The sequence below is a fragment of the Schistocerca americana genome, chromosome 7 (genome assembly GCF_021461395.2).
Source record: "Schistocerca americana isolate TAMUIC-IGC-003095 chromosome 7, iqSchAmer2.1, whole genome shotgun sequence".
NCBI lineage: Eukaryota > Metazoa > Arthropoda > Insecta > Orthoptera > Acrididae > Schistocerca > Schistocerca americana.
Genome location: NC_060125.1, coordinates 349,409,672 through 349,424,659, shown reverse-complemented (window position 1 = coordinate 349,424,659; position 14,988 = coordinate 349,409,672).

Below are 14,988 nucleotides of genomic sequence, written 5' to 3'. Positions count from 1 at the left end.
GACCGTTTACCAATTGCGGAAAAGGTCGATATCGTGTTGATGTATGGCTATTGTGATCAAAATGCCCAACGGGCGTGTGCTGTGTATGCTGCTCGGTATCCTGGACGATCATCCAAGTGTCCGGACCGTTCGCCGGATAGTTACGTTATTTAAGGATGCAGGAAGTGTTCAGCCACATATGAAACGTCAAACACGACCTGCAACAAATGATGATGCCCAAGTAGGTGTTTTAGCTGCTGTCGCGGCTAATCAGCACATCAGTAGCATACAAATTGCGCGAGAATCGGGAATCTCAAAAACATCGGTGTTGAGAATGCTACATCAACATCGATTGCACCCGTAGCATATTTCTGTGCACCAGGACTTGCATGGCGACGAGTTTGAACGTCGTGTACAGTTCTGCCACTGGCCACAAGAGAAATTACGGGACGATGACAAATTTCTTGCACGCGTTCTGTGGTGTCACCGCCAGACACCACACTTGCTAGGTGGTAGCTTTTAAATCGGCCGCGGTGCGGTAGTATATGACGGACCCGCATGTCGCCACTGTCAGTAATTGCAGACCGAGCGCCGCCACACGGCAGGTCTAGAGAGACGTACTAGCACTCGCCCCAGTTGTACAGCCGACGTTGCTATGAAAGGTTCACTGAGAATTACGCTCTCATTTGCCGAGACGATAGTTAGCATAGCCTTCAGCTAAGTCAATTGCTACGACCTAGCAAGGCGCCAGTTATCCTTTGCTATGTATCTAATGAAGCATGTACAGTAACAATACCAATGTTCACCAATTGTGGATTAAAGTTAAGTATTCCAGCAGCTACGTACTTTTCTTTATAGCATTCATTACGTATCCTGTATCAGACCTCACGCCAGCCTGCGTGAGCTTATAGCGTGCATTTCGGCTTCCTCAAACAACACGGTGTTGGCACTTCTGCCGACACGTCACGTTCTATTTAGCGACGAAGCGTCATTCATCAACAGCGGTAACGTTACCCGGCTTAATATGCACTATTGGGCAACGGAAAATCCACGATGTTTGCGACAAGTGGAACATCAGCGACCTTGGCGGGTTAATGTATGGCGCGGCATTATGGGAGGAAGGATAATTGGCCCCCATTTTATCGATGGCAATCTAAATGGTGCAATGTATGCTGATTTCCTACGTAATGTTCAACCGATGTTACTACAAGATGTTTCACTGCATGGCAGAATGGCGATGTACTTCCAACATGATGGATGTCCGGCACATAGCTCGTGTGCAGTTGAAGCAGTATTGAATAGCATATTTCATGACAGGTGGATTGGTCGTCGAAACACTATACCATGGCCCGCACGTTCACCGGATCTGACGTCCCAGGATTTCTTTCTTGTGGGGAAAGTTGGAGGATATTTGCTATCGTGATCCACCGACAACGCCTGACAACATGCGTCAGGGCATTGTCAATGCATGTGCCAAAATAATGGAAGGCGAACTACTCGCTGTTGAGAGGAATGTCGTTACACGTATTGCCTAATGCATTGAGGTAAACGGACATCATTTTGAGCATTTATTGCATTAATATGGTATTTACAGATAATCACGCTGTAACAGCATGCGTTCTTAGAAATGTTAAGTTCACAAAGGTACATGTATCACATTGGAACAACCGAAAACAAATGTTCAAACGTACCTACGGTCTGCATTTTAATTTAAAAAACCTACCTGTTACCAAGAGTTCGTCTAAAATTGTGAGCCATATGTTTGTGACTATTAAGACGCCATCTGTCACAAAGGAAAAAAAGTGGTCCAACTAAAACATTGATATTTCTTTACGTACTACACTAATATGTAATAAAAATGTGGGTTCCTATTTTTAAAAAGACAGCTGATATCCGTTTGACCTATGGCAGCGCCATCTAGGGGGCCAACCATAGCGCCATCTGGTTTTCCCCTTCAAGCTAGACGAGTTTCGTTCTTTGCAGTTTCTTCGTTTGATGCTTATTTCGTGAGATATTTGGCCCCGTCACGATCAATGGACCACCCTTACCTTCATTGTTCATTAACGCGCATGCTGTTTGTGGAATTCGACAATCCACAGTCACAGACGATACGTGAGAAAGTAAAACACACTATGGGAATCGTTGTGTGCTAAAACATCGTGCTGTAAGCGCGTTGGAATTAGCAGCATCATGACACAGATGCATGTCTGCACATTTGCTAAATGTAAATTGATTCATTGTATGCTAGTATTACGACTACCTCTAGCATTACAGTATCACATCGGATAATGAAAGAACGAAAACAGAGTGACCTTGCAGAGTGATGTGTTGCGTGTCCTCTGTCAGTGAGGGTAGCAACGACAGGAACAACAGCTGCACGTACGTGGTATGTCATCTGGTAAAGTCACATGATTAACATTTATCCACTTTTGGGGTATTTCTCGATATCTGCAGCCTCATGTGTCTTATACTGAATTAATTGTCTCAGCATCATGTAAGTCGCTTCTGCGGTTTTTAAACGTTGATAAGGATCACTCTGTGTATTACACAGACATTTGTTTGCATCTGGCCTCTGGATGGGCCCACGTGACAACAACGTGGGATTCAGTACATTCGTGAAGAAATGCAGACAAACGATAAGTCTGGCCTTGGTATTGTTAAAGGTACACTATCTGATCAAAAGTATCCAGAAACCCGTTAGTGGGCGTTAATTTGGGCTGTGTCCGTCCTTCGCCTTTATGTCGGCTTGTACTCTGCAGTGGACAGTTTCGGTAAAGTGTCTGTGGCCGAATGACATCCTATTCTTCCTCAAGAGCCGAAACCGGAGAAGGTAGTAATGTTGGACACTGGGGTCTGAAAGGTGACGTTCTAACTCATCACCCAGGTGTTCCATTTTTGTGTTCAGGTCAGTTCTCTGAGCAGACTATTTCAAAAATATTATTGTGCACATACAATTTCCATTGCACCCTCATGCTGATACAAACAATCATTGTGTCGAAACTGTTCCTTTTCTTTTCACAGTGCACAGTGCTGTAAAATTCTACTACGTACATCTAAATACATACTCCACAAACCACCGTACGCTGCGTAGTAGAGGGTACCATGTACCACTAAAGGACAATTCCTTTTCTGTGTCACTCACAAAAAGAGCGAGGGAAAAACGACTGTCTAAAAGCCTTCGTAAGACCTTTAATTTCTCGTTTCTTATCTTCATGGTACTTACGCGAAATGTACGTTGGCGGCAGTAAAATCGTTCTGCAGTCGGCATCAAAAGCCAGTTCTCGACATTGTCCCACGAAAAAGAGCGTTATATTCCCTGGAGGGACCCCAATCTGAGTTCACGAAGCATCTCCATAATAACTGCGAAATGATCGAACCTACTGGTATCAAATCTAGCAGCATGCCTATGAATTGCGTCAATGTCTTCCTTTAATCCGATCTGGTAGGGATCCCAAACTCTCGATCAGTACTCAAGAATGAGTCACACTAACGTTCTATACGCCATCTTGAGGCATGGTGCCTTGTATCGCTCCTGTCTAGAGCCTGTGTCTCTGGAGGATGACTCGTGCGTGCTCAGTGACAGATGGTTTGAAGCAGGTTCAGTCGAGTACGTAGTTCTAATTTTCATCTGCTAGAGGACAGTAGTAGGCAACGGCCTTCCCGCAGTGGATACACCGGTTCCCGTGAGATCACCGAAGTTAAGCGCTGTCGCGCGTGGTCGGCACTTGGATGGGTGACCATCCAGCCCACCATGCGCTGTTGCCATTTTTCGGGGTGCACTCAGCCTCGTGACGCCAATTGAGGAGCTACTCGATCGAATAGTAGCGGCTTCAGTCAAGAATACCATAATAACGACCGGGAGAGCAGTGCTGACCCCACGCTCCTCCTATCCGCATCCTCCACTGAGGATGACACGGCGGTCGGATGGTCCCGGTCGGCCACTCGTGGCCTGAAGATGGAGGACACTAGTGCTCAGAGACATTCAAGAAACAGGTCAAGAGAATGTTTTTGTGAATTGTTCTGTTTATTTCTTGAAGGCTTTTTTGTTTGTACAGTTTTGTATATGCTTCTAGTAGTGTGAATTGTGCGTGAGTGCGGTCTAAAGTAAATATGTAGATCATTATTCTACTGATGAACGCTGTATGAACTAGCGTGAGAAAATTTTAAGACAGTGTGAATGCACACCATGGGGAATTTTGTATCATAATATGTTAAGCAAAAAATGGCTCTGAGCACTATGGGACTTAACATCTATGGTCATCAGTCCCCTAGAACTTAGAACTACTTAAACCTAACTAACCTAAGGACATCACACAACACCCAGCCATCACGAGGCAGAGAAAATCCCTGACCCCGCCGGGAATCGAACCCGGGATATGTTAAGTAAGTTTATGGTGAAAGGAAAGCTAATTCGAGTGCAAATGAAACTAGTTAATAAAGCAAAGCATAAACAAAATATCACAATGTTCAGTATTTATTTCGGGAAAAAGTACAGTTCGAAAGTGTGTTATTTGTTGATTGGTTAGTCATGAAAAGCGAGTACTAAAGCGGGAGATTAATGTTTTTCTAATGGCCTTAAATAAAACTGACCAATCAGAATGGTATATCCATCGCGCATCTTTTCTCTTGGAGATACAGAATGTATTAAAAAACTAAAACCCGCCTCGATTGCGAAAAAAGCACCTAGAGTTAAGTGTTAACTCAGGTTTCGGTGTAGATAACTACACCTTCTTCAGAACAACAATAAAACACACAAGTGCCTATGAAGACCTACGCCTAAATCTGGGTTAACACTCAACACCAGGTGCTTTTTTCGCAATCGAGGCGGGTTTTTAGTTTTTTAATATATTAACCAACGAATGCTGACGCGCTGCGATGTTGAAGATACAGAATGCTTACAGCATGGAGAGCTGCATCAAACCAGTCTCAGGACTGAAGACCACAACAGCAATACAGCAGGCTAAGGGAGTCGGAGCCCAGCCTTTCAGTGCTAAGGTGGTGAGTAGTGTGAGCTCCGAAGAAAGTTATAATTTGCCGGTTTTAGTTATGCTACATTTTTCAAAAGCGTTTTAAAGTGGAGGCATATTTATTCTGGTGTGTTTTTAGAAAGTAGGGATTTTTTAAATAGTTTTGTGTATGAGAAAAGACAGTGATTCCACGTGGCATATTGGGCAGATAGGTGACTAAAAACTTGAGTGCATCTTTGTTTTGGTTTGCCGCATGCTTTCCCTTCTCTTGCTTTTATTCAAGAGATGTCACGGGGCCACAGTGGGCAGAAAAATGGTTCAAATGGCTCTGAGCACTATGGGACTCAACTTCTGAGGTCATTAGTCCCCTAGAACTTAGAACTAGTTAAACCTAACTAACCTAAGGACATCACACATATCCAAGCCCGAGGCAGGATTCGAACCTGCGACCGTAGCGGTCTCGCGGTTCCAGACTGCAGCGCCTGAACCGCACGGTCACTTCGGCCGGACAGTGGGCAGACCTCGGGTTGCGATCCCTGCCCGCTCTACTCCCTGACCCCTCCTTTACACCACAGATTGGCAATTTAAAAAAATGATGTAGATTCGCACTTCACCACATCCAAATACTTTTGTTCTAAAAATAAATAAATAAAAAGGGGTAGCTGCGCGGTCAGGGTGGCGGATTACTAACCAAAGGATCCAACGTTCGATTCCCGGCCTGTTCGAAGATTTTCTCCGCTTGGTGACTGAGTGTCGTGTTGTCCTTAAGTTCTTGTCGTCGTAATTGGCATTCCACTCTTGAGATGGCTGTATGGGCATGTCCAGAGAGCCAGTTAAAAAAAAATGAAAGTCCACGAGCCTACACTGAAATTTTAAATGTCTTTTAGCAACGCCATCTTCAGAGATGCAATTTACGAATACGACTATCGAAAACTTCTGTAAGTTCTCGAACTATTACAAAGATTCTACAAGTCACGTCACATACTGAAAACACAAATTATAACTTGAAAGTGAACGTCTGTAGAGTTCTACGACCACATACATGGCAGAAAACCAGTTCCATAATATGAGTCTAGGCAGAAGATTATCTATTACTGACTTTTTTCAAGAGTACGCATTTTAGGTATGCAGCTATTTTGCAATCACTCGTTGCGCACCCTGTAGGTGTGGTAATTTATTACTTCTATTATTTTACAAGATAATGTCACAGAAATCAGTCAATATGTACGGTGCGCGCCATAATGACACTTAGTGGAGGTATGAAAGTGATTTCTCCTATAAGCGCAATTTTTTGTGCATATTCGCTGGCTACAGCGTAAACGGTACTTACTGTCAACTCTCTTACCCACCAGCTAGGTTTTTCTATGAGACTGTTGTCACCACCTTTAGATATCTGACTTACACGCAAACACTAACAAGATTTTCTTCAAAAATGGCTCTGAGCACTATGGGACTCAACTGCTGAGGTCATTAGCCCCTAGAACTTAGAACTAGTTAAACCTAACTAACCTAAGGACATCACAAACATCCATGCCCGAGGCAGGATTCGAACCTGCGACCGTAGCGGTCTTGCGGTTCCAGACTGCAGCGCCTTTAACCGCACGGCCACTTCGGCGTTCTTTGTCGAAGCAAATGAGTTAGCTCAGCGCTCTACGTGGCGATAATTAACCCATGTGTGTGCTAGAAACAGCATTGTTTTGGAAACAATGAGCTACCTATTCGAGGCCTTCCTTGAAGTTTACGACTGCGTTTGGGGGGGGGGGGGGAGGGAGGAGGGAATGGCGAAGGCGGGGCGTGAAGAATGTGTGTTGTTGATGATAAACGTATATGTATATAGTAGTGGAAATCAGTATAAAGGCAGGGTGCTTACAAAAGTAATAGAGCAATGTCTGAAGCATAAATATACCGAATTTAGTTTGAAAATAACGGATGCATAAGACATAAACAACAATGACTGATTACATAGTTTCATTCACAACACGAGTAACAAAATAAGGCGTTAGTATTGGAAATTTGTATAGAGGTACTCTCTGTTCTGTTGTGTTACTGCTGTATTAATACTTTTCCAATCTCCATTCCTTCTAATTACCTCAAAAATTCTCTTCGACATTGATTTTGTAAGGGTTTGTAGTTCTTGCTGCCAAACTGTCGCTTACGCTTCTCGTATCGTTCTTTTCCGCTCACATACGGCCTTAAATTGCTTCCACTGCGATAAATTACGTCTTGCAAGTGTTCTCCAAAGGCTTTCCACGGGGTTTACATCCGGGTTACGTGCAGGCCAGGAACAGACACAATATCTTTTGGTTCAAACCACTTTTTCCTTGTAGCAGAAACATGTACTTTTGCATTAACTTGTTGAAACATTAGACGTTCATCCCCTAGTTCGTCATACATTCTAATCAACTCTGTCTCTAACATCTTACCGTACCGGTCAGAGTTCATTCTAGCGTTCAGCCAAGCAATGCTTGCTTTACATTTAGCGCAGAAATCTGCCCAAAACATAACACTTCCACCCCCAAAATTTCTCCTCATTCTTACCTGCTGCTCTGTACTGAGATCATTCCAATGGTATTGAAATTCATCCGGCCAATCTAATTAAGCGTCTCCTCGTTATTGAAGCTCACTTTATACCATTCTGAAGTCCATGATGTTTGCACCGAACTTTAATGTAGCCTGCTTTTGTTGTTGTTGTTGTTGTTGTTAGAGCAGGTCTCTGCAGTTGTTTCTTGAATGCACTTTAGCTGTCTTTTTTCGTACCCGTCTGCAAATTTATGGCAACTGTAAATCAGCAACAAGTTGAGAAGAAAAACGGTTTGTGGCCCTTGCTATGCGCAAAAGTAATTGTATCGATGTCTCACAAAATTTCCTACTTTGCCGATATTTATCGTTCAGCCAATATCGTGCACCCAATCTAACGAAATTATCAGTCACTCTACTTGAACGGTCCAACTTCTTGCCGATTTGACGATTAGACAAATGGTTCAAATGGTTCTGAGCACTATGGGACTTAACTGCTGTGGTCATCAGTCCCCTAGAACTACTTAAACCTAACTAACCTAATCGATGTTCCAGACTGTAGCGCCTAGAACCGCACGGCCACTCCGGCCGGCGACGATTAGACAGTCACAATTCCTTGTATGCACCGATTTTTGGCTTTTCATCATATGATAATTATTTTTCGTGTGTCATTGTTACGACTGTGGTTTACGTAGACGAAATGCACAGCACTAATGGTGTCTGTTTCCTGTCTGTAGCAAAGGCACATATGCACACACTAAAGCCACACAGAGCCGATTGCCTTTGTACCGAGTTCCGCCCTCTACCATCTTAATTGTTGATGTCTTCTTATATACTGCCCTACTGACTTCAGATCAATGCCATTTGACTGTGTTTGTCGGTATAATCGATCTCATATTAATGCATATACACTGTGCACAGCTACTCCAACAGACATTGTTATTTTTCCTACAAATATCCAAGCCTCTTCTGTTTTCCACTAATATATACACTCAAGCGCCAAAGAAACTGGTACAGGCATGCGTGTTCAAATACAGAGATCTGTAAAAACGTGAACACGGCGCTGCGGTCGGCAACGTCGCTGTAAGACAACAAGTGTCTGGCGCAGCTGTTACATCGGTTACTGTTGCTACAATGGCAGGTTATCAAAATACAAGTGAGTTTGAACGTAGTGTTATAGTCGGCGCACGAGCGATGGGACACAGCATCTCCGAGGTAGCGATGAAGTGGGAATTTTCCCGGACGACCATTTCACGAGTGTACCGTGAATATCAGGAATACAGTAAAACATCAATTCAACGACGTCGCAGCTGCCGGGAAAAGATCGTTCAAGAACGGGACCAACGACGACTGAAAGAGAATCGTTCAACTTGACGGAAGTGCAAACCTTTCGCAAATTGCAGATTTCAATGCTGAATCATCAACAGGTGTCAGCGTGCGAAACATGCCACTTAACATCATCGATATGGGCTTTCGGAGCCGAAGGCCCACTCGTGTACGCTTGATGACTGCACAACAAAAACCCTTATGCCTCGCCTGAGCCCGTCAGCGCCGACACTGGACTGTTGATGACTGGAAGCATGTTGCCTCGTCGAACGCATCTCGTTTCGTATTGTATCGAGCGGGTATCGAGCGGATGGACGTGTACGAGCATGGAGACAACCTCATGAATTAATGGACACTGGATTTCAGCAGGGGACTATTCAAGCTGGTGGAGGCTCTGTAATGGTGTGTGGCGTGTCCAGTTTGAGTGATATGGGACCCCTGTTAGATGTAGATAGACTCTGACAGCTGACACGTACGTAAGCAACCTGTTTCACAACCTGCTTCCATTCATGTTCATTGTGCTTTCCTACGGACTTGCTAATTCCAGCAGGACAATGTGACACCCAACAAGTCCATGATTGCTACAGAGTGGCTCCAGGAACACTCTTCTGAGTTTTAACACTTTCGCTAGTCACCAAACTCCCCGGACATGAACATGATTGAGCATCTGTGATGCCTTGCAACTTGCTGTTCTGAAGAGATCTCCACCCCCTCGTACTCTTACGGATTTATGGACAGCCCTGCAGGATTCATGGGGCTATCCTCCAGAATTTTACCAGAAAAACTGAAGAAGTTGAGCCCAATTTTGGATGAGCATCTCAAACAGGCCGAAATAGCTATCGCCATAAGATGGAAGACTTCCGATTGCTTCTGAGGTCTTACCCACTATGGCACGAGAAGTGAAATTACAGGACGGTTGGATATGGCAAGAATGTTTGCGTGCGTTACATCAGCAACATTCGTCTATGTGGCCATGTCAGCATTCATATACGCCCAGTTAGAGTGGCTGCGGCCAAGTAAGTTAGACAACTACCATACGCTGTGTTTACATCGGCTCCTCAGTGCCCATGCTACCCAGTATCTCGCATCGGAGACAAAGTACCTGCCACCTCAAAAGGTCCCACTTATCTAATATCCCAGCTGCACCAATTAATGAAACAAAAACATCTGCAAACCACTCCTCCTGTTGCCGCCGTCAGGCTTTGGAACTCTGGGCTGTGTGCACAATTAAATGCCCTGTTGGTTTTAAGAAGATGATGAATCACTTCATTCTGGCACTCTCGTAACATTTCCCCCAAAATCAACGTATACGTGCGGCCAGTTTTCCCTCTGTCAAAGAGTGAAATGAAATGAAAAGATAATACGGCATTGATGGCGGGAAGTCCCCACCTGGTGAATTTTGGCCGCCTAGTTGCAGGTCTTTTCAGTTGACGCCTCATAGGATGAGTTACGTGTCGATGATGATGAAAGGGTGATGAGGACAATACAACCCTCTGTCCATGAGCGGAGAAAATCTCCGACCCGGCCCGGAAATCGAACCCGGGCCCTCTGCATCGCAGTCAGACGTTCTGACCACTTTTTTAATTCCACAGAACGAGTAACAAAAATGACTATTTTACAATGAAATACATAAATAATTACAGTCATCAATACAGCATTCACAGAAAGAGGTATGAATTCAGCCTTCAAAAGAAGCACATGGAAAAAATTTAACAACATCGTTCATTCGAGAGGCAGCTTCACTGTCACCTTCAACTGGTGGCGCTCACCTGTGGGGCTGGTCCGTCAAACAGTGAAGTAAATGATGCCATCTTCTGCCAGGCCGAAACCGTTTCTCGCATAGAATGACATGTATCTCCGACGGAAAACGGAAAAAAATTTGTTCATCTGCCTTACCGTTACGTACTGCATATATGCGTTTAGCTGCGCGATTAATTGTTTCGACAAATGCAAGTTGACACTTCAGTAGGTCTACTATTATTTCATTTTTATTATTTATGTAATTTATTATACCTGTCTGTAAAATCACAATATGTTAATGGTAGACGTATTGCTACCCTAGCGTACCCTCGTAGCCGACTTCACTTAAGACCACATGCAACTTCAAGAATTAGTTTGCACTTGTTTGTTGCTTCCTCATTCGATGGCTTCGCCAACTCACAACCAGACTGTCACCTTCCAACCTATCGTAGATCTCAGGCTAAGCTACAGTTCTATCTTTCACCAAAACCAGGTTTCTATCTTCCACATTCATTGGCTTTGGCAACTCACAGCCAAACTCCTTCCTACCTAGTCTAGACCTCGAGCTAAGCTACAGATTAGTCTGTCACCACAACCAGGTTGTTTTTTTCCTTCCTCATTGGTTGTCTTCGCTAACTCACAACCAGTCTATCACCTTCCGACCTAGTTTAGACCTCGGGATAAGATAGAGATTATTCTGCCACCACAACCAGTAGTTTTGCTTTCATTTTCGTTGGCTTTACCAATTCGCAACTAAACTGTCACATTCCCAGCTAAGCTAAGCCTTATATGAACACGAGCAACCCAGACGTAAACTGGTAAAGCCGAAGTAAATTAAAGAACGTGCCTGGGAGCAGTTTTTCAACTTTCAGCATAGAATAAACTAATTCCTGGTACATGTGTGATAAACTACTACAAGCGGTGCTACACTGTTAGAGAGCAAACAGATTCTTACTGTGCCTATATTATACCTGCAAGAAGCCACTTACCCCAGAAAAATCCCCAGCCTCCACAGAAATGTCTCTCCGCAGAAGTGTCACGCTGCCCAACTGTTCTAAACCCTTTCCTCATGCTGAGAGGATGAGTAGGTCGCTAGGCGAGTTTCATGGTCAGGTAGGCGGAAGTAGTTAACTGTTCATTGGGATAGGATGTATAGTGCGTTTAAGTTTACGGTTGGGCGTAGGTGTTGGTACAACCGCGGCGGATCACGAGGGTCGGTGGTATGTTCTGTGGGACCAAACTACTGACGTCATCGGTCCCTAAACTTACACACTACTTAATCTAGCTTAAACTAACTCACGCTAAGGACAACACACATACCCATGCCCGAGGGAAGACTCGAAACTCCGACGGGGGGAGCCGCGCGAACCGTGACAAGGCGCACTAAACCGCGCGGCTACACCGCGCGGCAGACGAAGGTTGATAGTCAGGGAAGCAGCCATGTTCGGTGTCACGTTTGCGGTAACTGTAGAAAATCCTAAGGTGTTCAGTGTGCGTGAAGAGAAAGGTAAAATGTATACATTCAAGCAGGATTCGATTGGGCGAGTGTAGGCGGATGCGGACTACATAACGATCGAGGGTTTGGACGTAGTGGTAGAATTTTGGTGGAGCAGAAATCCAGCAACATTGCCATAATAGAGTGTTGGTGAGATAAAAACATTATTGATACGGTGTATGATGGATAGTTAGTCAAAAAAAATCAAATGGCTCTGAGCACTATGGGACTTAACATCTATGGTCATCAGCCCCCTAGAACTTAGAACTACTTAAACCTAACCAACCTAAGGACATCACACACATCCATGCCCGAGGCAGGATTCGAACCTGCGACCGTAGCAGTCGCACGGTTCCTGACTGAAGTGCCTAGAACCGCTCGGCCATACGTTAGATTGGAATGTGATAATCTGTGAATTAGTGTTGGTAAAGAATTTGAACAAAGAAAATTATTGTGGCGATAGAGTGATGTATAGTGTAACCCGAAATCTAAGTTCGGTGTTGCAATAACCTGCTTAAGTGTTGAAACTAAGCCTTTAATTATTTTTATCATTTAAACGCTGACCTATAGAATTTTCCCTGACAAAGGCAACTCAGAGTTAACCTATTCATTTATTACCGACAAAATACAATCCCAACGCAATCTGACTGCTATACAGTGACAACATGACTTCCAATAATTAACACAAAAGAAAGACCCTGAATTGAAAGAAATCCTAACAATAATAAAAAACCCAAAAAATTTGAAGTTAAAGCAATGTGAAACTACCTCCAACTCCGTTAATTGTCTAAACTTATTTCAATCACCGATTTCATTTTTTTGTATAAGTCGCGTACCCCACAGAAAATATTCATAAAACGATAAGCAATTACAACAAGCAGCAACTACAGCCAGCTAAATGAAAAGATTCTAACTACCATAGACTAACTACTAGGAGCCATATGGTTAGCAAAAGAAAGATTTTGTTAAAGAGCAAATGATGTATTTAGAAAATTTTACGTTATTCATGTGACATCCAGTTCCAAAAATTATATAGTTGTCAATAATTCCACAACCCAAACATTACCAACAACATCTATCCTCATTTTCTCACGTCTCATTTTAATATACATGTCCTACCAAAACAGAGGCTCCACTAAGAAAAAACATGTCCATACACTGCCCCATCCATTCGCTAACTGTTAGTCCATCCAACCACAGAATCTCTTGCCGAAGGCGTAGAGCGCTGTCAGCGATATTAACACAGTCTATGGCGCTGCCAACATATAAACAGGCTACTTACAGTGTCTTTCCTACGGCCTGGCCAATATTTCCGAGAAAGTGGTTAACTCGGGACCTAACAGCACAAAATACCAGTTAACTTCATTTAGAAAGCGTAGGAGATTACGAATGAGCAATTTGGTTACCCACGTCCGACTCATGAATCAAGTGTTAATTTCTCAGCACTCATCACAGGGACCGTTACCAACAGCAGTAAGCAACGGAAGAGCCGCGACACCGCAGGTGCACTTTTACAGAGACCAGTATCTCATCGACTGCGCCATTTTGCTCGACAGATTGGCTGTCACTAGCTTTGGTGTGGAGGCAGACGCCAGCAACCCTTAATTTCCTCGTTGACTGTGGTTAGCACACTGGACTCGCATTCGGGAGGACGACGGTTCAATCCCGTCTCCGGCCATCCTGATTTAGGTTTTCCGTGATTTCCCTAAATCGCTTCAGGCAAATGCCGGGATGGTTCCTTTGAAAGGGCACGGCCGATTTCCTTCCCCATCCTTCCCTCACCCGAGCTTGCGCTCCGTCTCTAATGACCTCGTTGTCGACGGGACGTTAAACACTAATATCCTCCTCCTCCTCCTCGTTGACTACTGCCGTAATCCTTTAAGGAGCAGTGACCACCTACAATCTCAGATCATACCTCTCGCTGTTGCCACCTACCGAACAAGTTCGAGGATAACCTCCTATTACCGTAATTACCAGACGCCGAGCATGCACTGCAGTCAGGCTTGTGCCAATTCCAGACCAGCAATCACGTGCTAAAATCACTTATCTGGCAGAGATGTGGGACCTAAATTTGTGTGTAGTCATCACTGCTCTTGGGTTACCCCGAAGACACTTTTTCCCTGTGACTTTCCTTACTTCCTTTTTTTCCTAAGGACGATGTGAGAAACGATGACGGATAATGAATAAATATAGTGAAGGGAAGATATGCGTTATCAAAAAACGCGCTTACCATGTTTTCAACTGTGCAGTTATCAGAAAATGATGATCACTTGAAAACAGGAGAAACAATATTACCATGTGAGCAGGCTCTTGGAATTTTTAAGAAGAAAAGTCGCTTTAAATGACAACAGATATTTTAATACTGTTTTACTCAACAACGTTATTCACTAGACAGTGTGTAAACTTTAAGCTGACAAACCAGAATAACTCGAAAAATAAGCTTCACACGAAAAAATGTGTAGAATCCAAAGCTGATTATTTTCGAGGGGGACATCTGCTGGTGCTAAAATTAACCCGCCACCCCAGCCCCCTGGCGGTGGGGCGGGAGGCAACTTTAAAATTTCAAATGGGATCCCCAATTTTTTATTGCAGAATCAGATTCTATATATAAAACTACGTACATTTTGTCTGAAATATTTGTTTTGATTCTTGGTAGTTGGCGCTGTAATTCAAGAAAATCCATGTTCTCATTTTTGCGTGGAAAATGGTTACGGATAAATAAAAAGTGGGAGGTTTGGTTAGTTAGTTATCTAGTTAGATGATTTGTTTGATAGTTAAAAGTTGCGTGGCGTCATGACCACGAAAAAAACAAAACTTATCCGAATCTGCAGAAAAAATTAAGACAGTATTTGGGTCAACATCTGTAAAACTCTAATTCGTCTCTCTCAAACCCCACCCTATGGGGAGAGAGGGAGAGTTTTAGTTTTAGCAAATCAAAATTTACGAAGTAAATAAGTACTTTTT